Raw genomic sequence first — 14,513 nt, 5'->3', positions numbered from 1 at the left:
CCCCGCCCACCTCCCATCTTTCTCTTTCTCTCCCTCTCTCTATCTGTCTGTTCCCCCACCCTCTCTCCCACTGCTCCTGTTCCCAGAGGCTGGTTTCCCTCACTCCCCTTTCTCCTTTTTAAGATCCTTTTCCTCTAATAACTCCCCACCCACCCACTCGAACTCGGGCACATGGTGTCTTTCTCGAGCGGCTTTTAAAATTACAACAGCTACATCATGGATGGACTTTGGGAACATGAAAGAAATCTGATGAAGCTTGTGGTCCTATTTGTATAAAATGTCCAGATGAGACAAATCCAGAGGCAGAGAGACCGGTGATCACTGGGTACTGAGAGAGGATACCAGAGAATTGGGGGTACCTCCCAGCAGCCTGTGATAACTAGCCTCTCTATGGCCACTCGGGAAACACTGAACCACACAGTCTAACTGGGTGGATCGTCATCTCGAATGTGAACTAGGCCAAAGGGACCCGTTCTAAATGCAGTTATTATAACATATGAGAACATGTGTCAGGAGCCATGTGTTTCTGGAATACTTAACATTTGTCCAAACGCCCCTTGCCTGTGGTAGGCGGCCTTTGAAGTCTCATATGCTCAAGCTATGCCCAGTGTGGTAGCAAGTCTCTCCCTGCTGCCTGTGGGTCAAGATGTAGAACTCTCCGCTCCTTCTCCAGCACCATGTCTGCGTGCACGCCGCCATGCTTTCCGCCATGATGACAACGGACTGAACCTCTGAGCCATAAGCCAGGCCCCAATTAAACGTTTTCCTTTGTAAGAGTTGCCATGGTCACAGTGTCTCTTCACAGCAACAGAGACCCCAGACAGCTGGCCAGGAAGAACCGATGGTGCATCTTGCCTTCCAGGGTGCACTCCGTTCCCAACCGTGAGCCTGTCTGCCTCCTGAATGCACGCAGACGAGTCAGGCACATCTACACTGGGTGGCCGGCAAGCAGTCATCACCTGCTGGCCCTGGTCCTGCCTTTTCTTCTGCCCCCTCCTCTTCCCACATGGACCTTCTTCCTCTACCTGCATGCTGGCTGACATCTGAAGGGCCACCCTTCCCGCTGCTCTGACAATCTGACTACAAAGAACCTCACTGACTGGCTACCTCCACTTTACAACACAGCCTCAGCCAGAGTCTGATTGCTGATAGAGACTCTAACACAAAAAGCTACTGAGTGGGAATCCAGAACAAAATAACTAAAGGCAAATCCATGGCCACAGGGTTGTTATAGCTGGATGGCTGCCTTTGGCTGGGCCCGTAGATACTGAAGCATAGGTCAGGGCTGGGGGACTCTGAGTGACGTATCCTCAGGCGTTTGCCTGGGTTCTGACTGTGTCAGGGACAAGGGGTCTTTCAATTCCTCTATCTTCTGCCAGTGTCTTGTTTCAGGGAGGATTTAAAGACCCCACAGTGGTCCTTAGCAAGCTTCATTAGAAATGCTCTCTCAAGGGACCAAAATATTAGCTGCTACTGGGACCACAGATATCCTGACCTGTACCCCTCCATCACCTCACCTGGCTATGCCGAATCTGGAATGCTTCCTGGTATAGCTCATCAGCTGGCGAGAACTGCAGAGGTGAACAGAACATGTCCTGCTTTGACTAGGACTTCCCACTAAGAGCCCAGACTTAGGCCTGGTCCATGTAGGATTAGGGGCCATTTGGGTGGCCACCTCCCTAAGCTTTCCTCTGGCTTTGGAGGGAAAACTCAGGGCAATGGGGGTATTCCAAGCTACTATCTACTCTCCACAGAAAAGCCCAGAGCTCCATTGGACACCTGAGGGGAGGGGAAGGGACAACAAGTTTGGTTGGGTGCCAAAGAATCAGCTCCTGGGGGGACATCATCCACATCACCGTCTGTACACAAAGGCTGGTATGGCTGTGTCCAGGTTTAGAGGCTCTCTGTGTCACACCCTTTGCCCCAAGTGTGGGTCCCAGCTGGTAATTCTGCGTACTGAGATGGTATAAAAGGTTTCTTTGTTTCTAACAAATGGGCAGGCCTCCATCCTGGACCACAGGCTCTGTTTCAGCAACTGAGATGATCTGTCAAGGGAATGTTTCCACAGGAAATCGCTTCTCTACCCCGCCACGCCTCAAGCAGCATCATGCATGCGGCCACGGCCACCTGGGTGGGAGTCCCAGGCAGAGCTCCTGCATTTCCCAGGTGTCCATTAAAAAAAACAGTATGGAGAAACTCAGCAAGGGACATGCATATCACAAGTGGCTACCATCCCTGATGGACATTCCCAAGCATCAGCAAAGATACGGAGAGAGACTGTAGCCCTCGGAAGGGGGGGGGGAGTCAAATGGCCAGCCACCACGGAACACAACCCAGAGTTGGCACCAGATCAGCTGCCAAGAATGTGCCTAGTTACACGGCAGCTTTTACAAAGTGGACACAACAGCACAGTTCACACTGGCCTCGGTGACAACAGCTTGAATGTCCATCGACGGATGAATGAAAAACGGCAGATAGCCTGTCCATGCTACAGAATGCTATTAGACCGTAACAAGGCACCCAGCAGATGCAGTGGCCGAACTTGGAAGCACTGTGACAAATAAGGAAGGTTTGGTCATAGAGGCTGCCACAGTTGGGCTCCTCCTACATGAAATGTCTAGCCTTGGACAATCCAGGGATAGAGGATAATAAACTTGACATTTCCAGGGGCTGGAGGAGGTGGGCATAGGGGTTCCTTGCGGGGGTGGGGTGGGGTGTGTGGATGTCTAACTTTAGATGATGTTGATACTTGACACTATGACTCAAAGCCACCACCTCGCCAGAGTCTTTTTCACCGCATTCGAACTGTGTCTCGACAGAGCCAACGCGTGTGCACGTGCTTACATGTGTTTTTGCTTATGTCTGCACTCTTAATGTTTTAGCACAGTTGTCTCATTGGCCCGGGACTTGTAAATAGTTTGGGTTGGCTAGCTGATGAGCTCCAGGGACCCAGTGGGGCTACAGCATGAGCCAGCACCGTACCTGGCTCCTACATGTGGGTTCTGCAAGACCAAACTCAAGTCCCTACAGTGGTGTAGCAAACACATCTGAGCTATGACTGAAGCCCCAGTCTACAGACTTTTGTGTATGAATTAACCAACTTATTTACTCTTATCTATGTCCCCCAAATAATGCCCAAAGTTCCGGTGACATGCTGGTTAGACCCAGGGCCTTTAAATAGTTGCACACGCTAGCAAGGCTACGTATTAACTAACTGATGGCAGCGTTGCTACCAGAAGCTTGCGGGAACCTAACCCCATTATTCTCCTAGTACCCATGGTTCAAGACTGTAGCCAAAATAGGAAAAGATGGGATAGACAGAGGTAGGGACAGAGCCATCCAGTGTTGCTGGAACAGTCTGTGGGCTCTGTGTCCAGGTACATGGCTGGTACACTCTCCAGAGCCTTGAAGTAGGGGAGACTCGGGCATTTACAAGGACCCCATGGCCTGGCATGACTCTTCAAGTGCAGAGCATGTGGGGGAACAGATGCTGGTCATTGGGTCCAACTTAATCACAAAGGCTTTGCTTGGGAATAAGCAAAACCTTCAGGTGAAGCACAGAGCCCCTATCTCTAAAAATCTTCCTATGTGGCTTTTTAGTTACAAACATGGTCTTTCGTCTAGTACGTTTGTGTGTGTGTGTGTGTGTGTGTGTGTGTGTGTGTGTATGTGTATGTGTGTGTGTGTGTGTAGGTCTGAGAAAAACTTGCAGGGGGTTGTCTCTCTCCTTTTACCATGGTCCTGGAGCTAGGATTAAGATTACAATCCTGGCATCAGGCTCCTTTACCCACTGAGATATCTTACCAGCAGCCACACTATGTTGTTGAATCTTAGAGAGAAGTCTTTGGTGCCATGAGCTGGAATCTGTCAGAGCACCCAGTGTCTGCCTAGGACCACCAAATATCCAAAGACACCCAGGGCTTCATTAGCAAGGAGACATTGGAATGTCAAATCCAAGCTACCCTCCGTCTCCAAAGCACACATCCCAAGTCACCGGTACAGTCAGTCAGTCATTCTTAATTTGTTCATTTGTCTGGCACCACTTTGTTGAGACAGAGACTAAAGCCTTGCCCTTGACAAGTTTTCTCAGCTAAGCAAAGATGGAATCAAGAATGTCACTGGAATTCTTGGTGATAAGTTCCCAAAGCAAATAGACAGCAATGTAACTAGAGTACCTCACGTTCCCAGGGACAAAATCCCCACCACCACCACCCCGCAATGTTGAAGGAATGAGGCCATCCAGGCCAGAGAGGGAAGTTGTGGGGAAGGCTTCCATCTGTAGAGGCCTGTCTCTAGCTCAATAGGCAGAGTGATTTATTCCACGTGTCAACAGGGTTGGGTGCAAGACAGAAAAGGCACATGGGGTGGGGATGAGGGCTGCAGGCAAAACTCAGAAGTTAAAAGGACTTTCCTTCTCACTCTTGCTACGGCTTCCAAAGGATCCAAGTTCAATTCCAACACCCAGGATGGTCAGCTCACAAGCACCTGTTCCAAGATATCTGACACCCTCTTCTGGTCTCTGAGGGTACTGCACACATGCAGCATACACTCAGACACAAATACACACAAATATAAATAACAAAAATACAAATCTTAAAAAACAATGATACACTAAAGATACACTGTAGCAGACAAAGGAAACTCCAGGGAGATGCGATCATGCACAGATCCTGGTAGAATCAGATACAGTGTAACAAAAGCTCACTGCAGACAACAGACTGTGGTCCCCAGAGGTGAGTATGGTGAGGCCAAGAGTCCCTTGTGGACCAGCATCGTCTCACTTAAAAGGGCCCATCAGTCAGTGCTGTCTGCCCCAAAAGATTCTGTTTAAATGCAACTTAGACAAGACAAATCAAAAGGAAATCTCAGGAGCCTCTGCAGTATTGGCTGCAGCATCTCTGGCGCCCAGCAGCCAGGAGCCAGCTGACATGCGCAGTGCGGTTCTAAAGGATTTCTGCCATTGTGGATGATTCTGCCACAGCCTCTTGCCCCAAACTGGGTACTGGATACTCAGAGCCTCATAAGTAGGGTAGGGCAGGAGAGTGGGAGTGTGGTTTAGACTCAGAGAACGTGTCTCACGTGGCTTTGGGTCTGAGCGAGAGCTGCTATGGGTTGTGTGTTGGGTTGCTACCTGGTGATACTATGGAGAGGTGAAGGCGCCCATCAATGGGTGAATCCACTGAGTTCGTACCCTGTAGGCTGTTAGAAGGAGGGGCCTTTTTGAGTAAGTAGTCCACTGAGCTATGCCTTTGGTATAGATAGTCCTCACCCTTGTTCCTTCCTGTGCTCCTCTGCTTTCTGGCCACCGTGAAGTGAACAGCTCTGTTACGCACTTACACTCTGAAGTACTGCTCCATCACAGGTCCCAAAAGCAGTGAGGCCCACTAGCCACGGGGTTGAACCCCTTGAAACTGTGAGCTGAAATAAATTCTTCCTCTTTTAAGTTGATTTTGCGGGCTATTTTTGTAACAGCAACATAAAGTCTGATGAGAATCTACTGTTTTAAGGTATAGAAGATTTTCAATCGCAACTAGACCCCAGGGGTGTGGCTTTTAGGGATCTTTTCTAAGGCAGGGCTCACGTCTGCATGCCTCTCTCCACCTCCTCCGACCTCTGCGGTCTCCTTCATGGTTCAGATTAACATTCAGGTTACTGGCAGCCGTGCACCTGGCTGGATCCCTTCTGGAGTGCTGGGCCCTATCCTTCTTACCTCTGGGAAGTGCTACATGATTCTCTGTTCCTCCCACCTGGCTGTCCTTCTAGGTGGTGACTGGACTCAGCAGGAGGCTTAGTTCCCTTCCCTGTTCCCACTTGAGACCTCTCCTGCCTCCTTGAGTCCTCCAAACCCTCTCACCAGATGCGGATGGGGCCCGCTGGGTCCCAAATTCCACCAGGCACTTGGAGAGAGACAGAAAGAGCAAGAGAACAGCTGAACCCCATTCCTGCAGACGCTGCTCTGATCCAGGATGGCCAAGAACAGCGGCTTTGTGAGACCGATAAACTGTGCAGAGTGGGGCAGTGCACACGACGCCACCGCGATGGCTGGAACGTGGAACGCGGTCCAAAGTCACGCCCACCCAACCACTGTCCTCGGCACAGTCACTTCATGGTGGGGGATAAATCTGTGAGTGAGGGGGGAGGTGACTTTTGTTGCTTGGCAAATGCCATGGAGTACGGTATAAACTGAATAGTTCTAGCCACCTCTTTCTTGGGTGAGGTTCTAGACGAGACAGACAGACAGACAGACAGACAGACAGACAGACAGACAGACAGACAAAGGCAATGATACGAGACATGAGGCATCCGAGGCTGCTGCTAGGTGGCATGGTGGGACGGGGTGCTTCCCGATTCTCTGTACGCAGGACTGCACCTTAAAGTGACATCAAAACAAAAACAAAAACAAAACAAAACAGTGCAGCAAGGGCATCTACGAAAGTCAGCGCCACGGCCGTGCAGGACAGTCACGGGAAGAAGGGCAGAGCGGCCAGTCTGTTCACGTTCCAATTGCGAGGCTGCAAAGGTTACAATGTTGCTTAAACGACAGGGACTTTTCAGCTGGTGTGACGAGTTGATATGAGCACAGACCGGATGCATACCCCAGTCCTGTGCACTCCACAGCTGTATTTCAAGTCATTACACCGGCGATACCCAAACTGTCTCTCCTTGAAAGCAAACTGGCTCCCTCCCGGCTTGGCTTGTTTCTCTCACTACTCCACCTCCCCCGCAGCTGTTCACTCTGGCCCACACACGATGCTCAGGCTGCCTGGCATTCACTTGGAGCCCTGCCTCTGCCACCATGAGCAACCTCTCTTCTTCCCAGATGACCGTGCGTGCTGAACGTCCCTTTAGCCCCAGGGCAGACTACGCTAGTAGCTTTGCCCATTCCCTCCTGTCTCCCTTATCTTGCCACACCCAGCAACCAAGACCTACTGAATCACGGTAGACAGATCTGTAGCAGATTCTGTGCAGTCAACGGCTGGGACTTTTCTGCACCCCTTGCGTGGAGATCATTGTTCTACACTAAGCAGTAGGCAGGCATCTGCTGGGTCACCACTGTACCACACCAGGCAACAAGGCCAACTGTGCAGACCTCCTGGGTCCCCAGAGTGTCCAGACTCCAAATGTATCCTTTCTTCGTGGGAAATGGGGCTCCTGCCTCTATGGATGGAACACCGGCCATGCCCATGAGCATCAGCTGGAACCGCTCCATCAGGCTGGCAGCTGTCTCCCATGGATTCTATGCCATGAATGTAAGCAAGTGAGGGCTCTGGACTTGGATCTGAGCGACTGTTCAGCTGTGGTTGAACATAGCTCCCTCTGCTTCTCAGGGAACCCCAAGTTCAGGACCGAGGCAGCTGGACGCTACCCTCCACACACAAGACTCTCCATGACCTCCCTCAGTCATGGGGTGTCATGCCCCAGTTACCGCCTTTCTCTGCAGGCAGAGCTCTGCCCACTCACCACAGGAGAGATGGGACTGTCTGTCCTTTGGCATAATTCATTATCCTGCGGAGGGAGGGATATCTCCAGCCTGCAAGATTCTGGGAGGATTTTGAGGAGAGACGAGCCCAGCACCCAGAAGCCCCATCCATGGAGGCTGCCCCCAGACTAAACAAAGCTGGAGGTGGGCAAGCTGTGGCGAACCAGCCTCGGAAGCTGGCAGGGGCATCTGCCATTGCCTGTGAGAGAGAACAGACACGGCACAGGTTCCACACCATAGACCGAGGACCGGCGTCAGCCTGGAGGGGATTGTGAAGGGCTCTTTGTTCCCGAGGCATATGGTCCCAGCTCCTTGATGGGTGTGGGGACTCCACACACACCTGCAGCGGAGAAAGCTGCCATCCCATCACGGAGTGCTGGCGCTCACAGGGGGCAGGGAAGGGACCCCGGGGTCAGCAAGGATCCAGGAATAACACTGCCTCCAGGGCTGGTCTTGGAATATCCTCTCCCAACTCCTGGACACTGTGGTGCCTGATCTCTGACTACTCCCCCCACCCCTTCTCCACACCATTTGAAGAGGGGAAACTGAGGCCAGGAGGGACAATCCTGCAAGGCAGCTTATAATGGCCTGATCCTGTGATACACACGTTCTCGTCCTGTAAACCAAGAGGCTTAGGCCTCCCACATCAGCACCATCGGGGCTCTCCTGGATGCAGAGATGAAATGGACTATCCCAGAGCCTCCTGTGATCCCCCAGCAGCATCCAGGTGGGATGAGGTCCTGGTGACAGGACCACAGGGGTGGATTAAAACCTCATATCTGGCATCATTCTCTCCTGGGTCTGCCATTCTGAAGGCAGGTGGGTCCATGTTCATTTATGTGGGTGTGGCTGATGCTTTCTTTTGAAAAAGGGAATCAAAGCAAAACACTTTCAAGAACAATCATGGGGTTTTCTGGTCTAAGGTCCCCACAGGCCCATACTAGACAATGCTCAGCCCTGATTCTTATTCTGTCACGGGACTTCTTGGGAGGAGAACCATGGTTGCTCCTTCTGACTCAACCTATGAGGTGAGTACTCAAGTTTCCTCAGTCTTGCTTGCTACAGGCTGGCCTGGGGACTCTACACCTGGTGGCAGAGGAAAAGGATCACATAAAGACCCCTGGGTGGGAAGCCAATGAGTCAGTGGAGAGAGGCTGGGTCCTGGCCTGGTTATGTGTGGACAACTAAGCCTTTCTGGGGCCCCCTTCTCCACCTAGGCTGCAGAGCCAAGCTCAAAGGGACATCGCGGCGTCAGGGCAGGGTGTCTCTGTGTGTGTGTGTGTGTGTGTGCTCAGAGATGCAAGTGAATCAGAAGATGGGGCGGGTCCGCTTGCCCTCTCCACCCAGAAGGCCTGCAGATGACCTCCGGAGAAGGCTAGGAATTATAGTGCCTTGTCCAGCCTGGGCAGCAACCCCAGCCATTCCTAGCCGGTATCTCTGCGCCACAGCAAGCTCTCCCCACCTCTTCCTGTTCATCTTTACACTAGTCCCAGGCCAGATGCCATCGTCACTAGCCTCTGACGGACATTCAGCCGAGGGTCAGGTCCCGAGAGATGCCACGCAGCAGCGACAGGGTGTGATGATGCCACGTGGTGACAGGGTGTGATCTGCGGAGAAGCTGGAGTCCCGGAGGCTGTCATTTATCCCCAGGCACACTCTTTGAGCACCTACGTAGAGCTGGCCTGATGCTCTGGTAGCTAGCTCTTCAGGCGCTGCTCTACCGGTGGGAGCCGGCCTCGTCACGGCTACGAGGGCCAACATCAGCCAAGAGATGCAGAAGAGACCACTAGAGACGGAGCGCCGCCGCCGCCACTGATGCCTGACCTCCCAGCAACCGCTGAGCATCCCCGCACAACAGCCACGCAGGATCCGGCCATAAATCCCGTTCAACAAGCTCTTAACAATGAAATACCCAACTATTAGCCGAGACAACCACTTACTCAAAACCAATACTATTCACGAGTTTAGCTAAAACGCATTCTCCTATGATCATCAGTTCCTGGCCTGGGCACTTCAATCTCTCTATTTATGAAACAATAATGGAATTCTATTTAACAGCGCAGTGCGGAGTTCACTGCCTCTGATAAGTTTGCATCGTAACTTTGCCCCTGGCGATCTGCTCCTTCCTATTACTGCCTTGTCCTGGTTCGCAGATGGATGAATCATGGCCTGGAGAGCAATACAACCTTTACCCACACACTATTATCAAAACCAGTGTCCATGGCTGGCTTGAAGGCTTCATTCTGGCCAATGAAGGGCTTGGGATGCGGATGAGCACAGCCTCAGACGCTGGTGTGGCCCTGTTACAGTATCTGGGAACCTGATGGTGTCGTACTGTTTCCCAGGTGAAGAGGGGACACTGTCTGGCTTCCCATGGGGGATGGTCTCCTTTGTCCCAACATGAGACCCTGCCTGGGGCAGTTTCTTCTTTGCCCAGGGTAGTGAATTTTTTTTTCAATCCATAGTGTCTTTGAGTCATACTCACATGTTAGATTCTAGGGTGATTATGAGGTTGGTAGAGTCCCCTTCCAGCTGGCATGGACTACCACTCTTATGTAGTACGATGAATTAAAAACCCAGAGACAGATATCAGGGCTCAATCTGAAGACCAGAAAACCAAAGCCTCCAAGCCTCTAGAGAGTTCTAACCTCCACCAAGGATGACACCAAAGAGGGGCGATCCTGTCCTCAGAGTGACTGCAGACAGTCATGCTCTCCACCAGACCTCAGACTGGGGGCTGGCATAGCTCGGTGAACAGTGCTCACCAGGTCTGAAACTGAAGAGCTTACAACCTCCCGTAACTCAAGATCCAGGGCATCTGATGCCTTCTTCTGGCCTCTGAGGGCACACACACACACACACACACACACACACACACACACACACACACACACACAAATAAAATTGTTTAAAAGAAAAGGATTACTACACTTTATGTGCACCCATAGCCCCATAATGAGCTCAGACACACAGCCTATGTCCCCAGTCTAAAGTTTGGGCTACGGAGAGTAACATCTGCCCGGGAAAATTTAACCAAGGTGGGCAGATGACCTCAGAGCCTCCCACTCTCACAGTCAGGAGTTCAACCGTGATTTTTTTAAAGCACTCTGCACATGATAGCTTTCTGGGTTTGGGAGTGGGATCGAATTCCTGGCCCATAAACTGCGTGTGACTGGAGGGCGTTCAGCACGGGTTCCTGATGCCTTGGCCACCAGGGCCAGTCCCAGGTCCGTCTCACAGGAAGTCCAGCAGTTGCCCACCCAGCAGGCAGGCCTGGTCTTTCCTTCAGGGGGGTGGACAGATCACACAACCTTCCTAGACACCCTCAGCGTTTGTCTGCCACAACGGCATGGTCAAGGTGACAGTACACAGCCATCAAGGGGACTCTTTTTTTTTTTTTCAGAGTGCAGCCTGCTCGAGTGTGGTTATCTCTTCCATGCTCTCTGCTTCTCCCAAGCTGGAGTCGTGGGGGCAGAGCATCAAAGGCCACCAGACAGAGCCGGACACCACTTTGATTTCCAGAGGCTAAAAATGAACAGATTTGGGAAGGCAAAGCACCCTCCCCACCGCACTATCACCTCTGCTCTCCCCTCTGGCTTCACTGAGCAATAAGGCGAGTGTTGAGTAACAAGGCAGGGCCCAGCCAAGCAGATTCCTTCTAGCAACGCCATTGGACGACACCACTCAACATGCTTCCCCTCAATAAATCTGTCATGTGTGCAAGGTCCTCAGTACGACCTTGAAAGGCGCACAGTGCTTGCCAACGGCTCTCCAGTGCAAAAGACCTTAGCCTCTAGACCATTCTTCCTGAAGTGGACGTGTCCCTTCACACTGGGCTTCTACATAGGGCCTAAAGGTACCCTGGAGAGACCAGGTGCCGGGCGTGTCCCAGGGCCCGGGAGAAGATGCTTCCCTGTGCAGGGAGTTAAGTCTAGAAGAGTGCTGGGGACTTCAAGGGTTAGGCCTATGGTGACAGGAGACCATCTGTCAACCTTCCCTGGAGGAGACTTTTTGGGGGTTTAGAGGACAGAGGTACAGCTCGTCCTCTAAGTCCGTCTCAGAGGGTCCCAAACCGGAGCAAGGATCCTCTGATAAATAGAGCCACCCACACGGTACTGAGACTCAGAACATCAGGGATAGGAACTCGATTTCACTTTTCAAATGTTAATTGATACAAAATTAATTCTATATATTTCTGGGGATGCCGTGTGATGTGTTGGCCCACATCTGCCTGAGGGACTGACTGCCTTTTCATACAAGCCCGCAGGTCGTGTTGAGCACTGTAGGTAAGCTTCACCCAGGGCTGGCAGGGCACTGACAATATAGTCAATGCTGGCTACTGTTAACCAGACTGGTCCTTTTATGAGGAGACCCCAAGGGTGAGAGGACATGGGGTCATGAGATCAAGCAGGCCCACGGTCTCACTGGGATGGCCCTTTGTCATTGGGGCTGCTAGACTAACCATAACACATGTGGTGCCATTTGCGGGATTCTGATCAGAAGCCAAGTACTCATGCCTTCTTAGACACGCAAATCACCCCGCTGTCAGGATGCTCGTGGTGCAGAAGGGGAAACCGAGGCCCAGTGGGTGTAAGTGGGAGGACTGAACTCTCTGGGTTGGGGGGAACCAACAGGGGTGGCCTTGGGCCTGCCCTGCTCACTGTCCTCACACGGGATGCTTATTGTGGCTGCTCCCAGTGAGAATGTGTGGGCAGAGCTTTGTGGTACACAGACAGGGCTGTTCTTCCTGGTTTCGCCTAGTAGCTCAATTGTCGCACATTAAAACCGTTCCCCTTATTCCGGGGGGCCTCCGCCCACTGCAGGGGCTGGGAGTCCCTAGGCTCCTCTGGCCTCTCTCTTGGAAGCAGAGGGTACGGATGGCCTCTCCCAGGCCCCTGAAGTCAGGAGGCCAAGCCACTCTGGTCTCGTCTAAGACAGTTAATAAGACTCCCGATGAGTGATGAGTATGCATCTCCACACCGCTAATTTCCGTAACTATCACTCTCTGAAAGACAGCTTGGGCCCCGGGTGCTCCCACCCTTCCTAAACAGAGCCGCATTATGTGGCCAAGTTCGGATTGGTGTATCCCGTTTCTTCAGGCATCTGACAGGGCTTGCCCCCTCGGGAACTTTCGCAAGATGTTGCCATCCACGGCCCAGGCCATCTTGGGTTTCCTTCATGTCTGCGCAACCCTCCCCCCCAACCCCCCGACTCAATTCCCTCTGGGTGGGTGCAGAGTTCCTATAGGCAGCATCCAGCCCATGTCCTGGACAGGAAACCCATCAAGTACCGGGTATAGGAGCTGCTTGCCTCTCAGCAATAACTGAACACCCATGTCCCCAGCTTTGGAGGGTTGACTAGACTCTGGTCTGGACTCATAACTGGGGTAACATCACACTGCCTTAGGCATCGGGCCACACTCAGGAGGGTGCCCTGCGTGGCTTGACAGAGCTGCAGGATCACAGGCAAGAGACAGCCGGGACCTTTGGCCTTGTCCTCCTCTTGGGATGGGTAAAGCTCCAGACTTTTCGTTGGCCCCCGAGGGACAGGTTACTTTTATGATTCTAGGTCTAGGGATTCTTACTGACACTCAGCAGTCATTGAATTCCCTATTTACCATGGTGGATGGGTGTGGGTGGCACAGATGCCATGTCCTGCCGTGCCCACTAGGCTCGCACCAGGCACTGACACCTTTCAGAGCAGAGCTGAACATGCACGGGTCTGCTCTTAACCACCATTCCTGGTCCCCATGCCTGGAGTCACCCTTTGGCATTTCCCAGGAAGTACCCTGAACATCAGGAAAAGCAGGTTAGTGCCCCCACCCCCTCCTCGGCTTTCCCTGACAGCTTCTAGTGAAGTGCAGAGAAGAACCCAGGAACTGGCATGGTAGGGGACGATAGGATAGATAAGTCTGCAGCTGGCCTAGCTTAGAAGGCTTTGCCCCTTGCTGTGGGTCAGCGGCTCCAATGTTGACTGACCCTTAGGCAGGCCCAGGGATGCTCGTGGTGATCATATGCCTTCGAGCAGATGGATAATATAAATAGTGCGTGCTTCCTGCAGGGCTGGCTTAGGGTGCCCAGCGAGCATTGCCTCGGTCATGGGGAACACGAACTCCGCTTCACCGAGAAGCCTCAGTGTATTCTGTCTCTTGTCCCCATCGTGACAGTCCTATGCTGTCCTCTGAGAGGACTCTAGATCCCCAGGATCCCACGGCCTAAATCATGGGCAGAACACACAGACACACACACACACACACACACACACACACACACACACACACACACACACAAAAGCAGCTTCCAGAAATACACGGCCCCAACGACTGGCAGTGGGGGTGGTGTGGGGTGGGGTTGAGCAGACCTAGCTTTGAGTTCTAACTCTCTCCACTCACCAGTGGGAGAGCTAGGCAGCTTCTCGACTCCCTGTGCCTCAGTTTCCCTCTCTGCATAGGGAGGGCTTGTGAGTTAAGTGCTCTGTATGCAAGCATATCAGTACGGCTGGAGTCAGAGGGCAGCGTTGGTGTGGTATCCATGTGCTCGGGAGGTTCCTGTGTTGGACAGAGTGTGGGTACTGAGCCTCCAGTCCTTAGAGGGGACCCTGAGTCCCCCTCTCCCCCTTCCAGCTGGCTAGTCCCATTCAGAAGATTACAGCCTTCAGCTGGGACCATCAAGAGGAAGGAAAATGGTTTAGCTATCTTTGCCGGGGACACAAGAAGGGGCTGGTGGAATCAACAAAGATCCATATCCGGCACCTTTGGGAAGACTCTCCCAGGCAGGCGGGGATGTGGTTCTGTGCCTATGGGAAGGAAGGGATGAAGCAGCGTTCTCTAAAGGGTTAACCATGCCTGCCATGGTCCCCCCACCCACCCACAGTCGGCTTTATCAACATGCGCCTCCTATTACCCACACAGCTTACAATATTTTTGGTGTCTGTATCAAGTTGATTCAATTACTAAGACCACTGTGCAGGAATATTCCCTCCAGGGTTGGCCAACGCTCAGTGCCCATGGAGGAGTGGGAGGGGCAGGGGGAAG

At 52.4% G+C, this 14,513-nt stretch overlaps 1 protein-coding gene across 11 annotated transcripts in view; it reads right to left on the bottom strand.

Annotated features, from left to right (window-relative positions):
* Window positions 1-14,513, bottom strand: part of Prdm16 (PR/SET domain 16) — a 329,501-nt gene that overhangs the window by 114,440 nt on the left and 200,548 nt on the right. The window lies entirely within an intron of this gene.

This window comes from Mesocricetus auratus, unplaced genomic scaffold (assembly GCF_017639785.1).
Source record: "Mesocricetus auratus isolate SY011 unplaced genomic scaffold, BCM_Maur_2.0 Super-Scaffold_100042, whole genome shotgun sequence".
In the NCBI taxonomy this organism is placed as follows: Eukaryota; Metazoa; Chordata; class Mammalia; order Rodentia; family Cricetidae; genus Mesocricetus; species Mesocricetus auratus.
The sequence above is the reverse complement of the archived record's forward strand: the minus strand, read 5'-3'. Positions and strand labels throughout refer to the sequence as shown.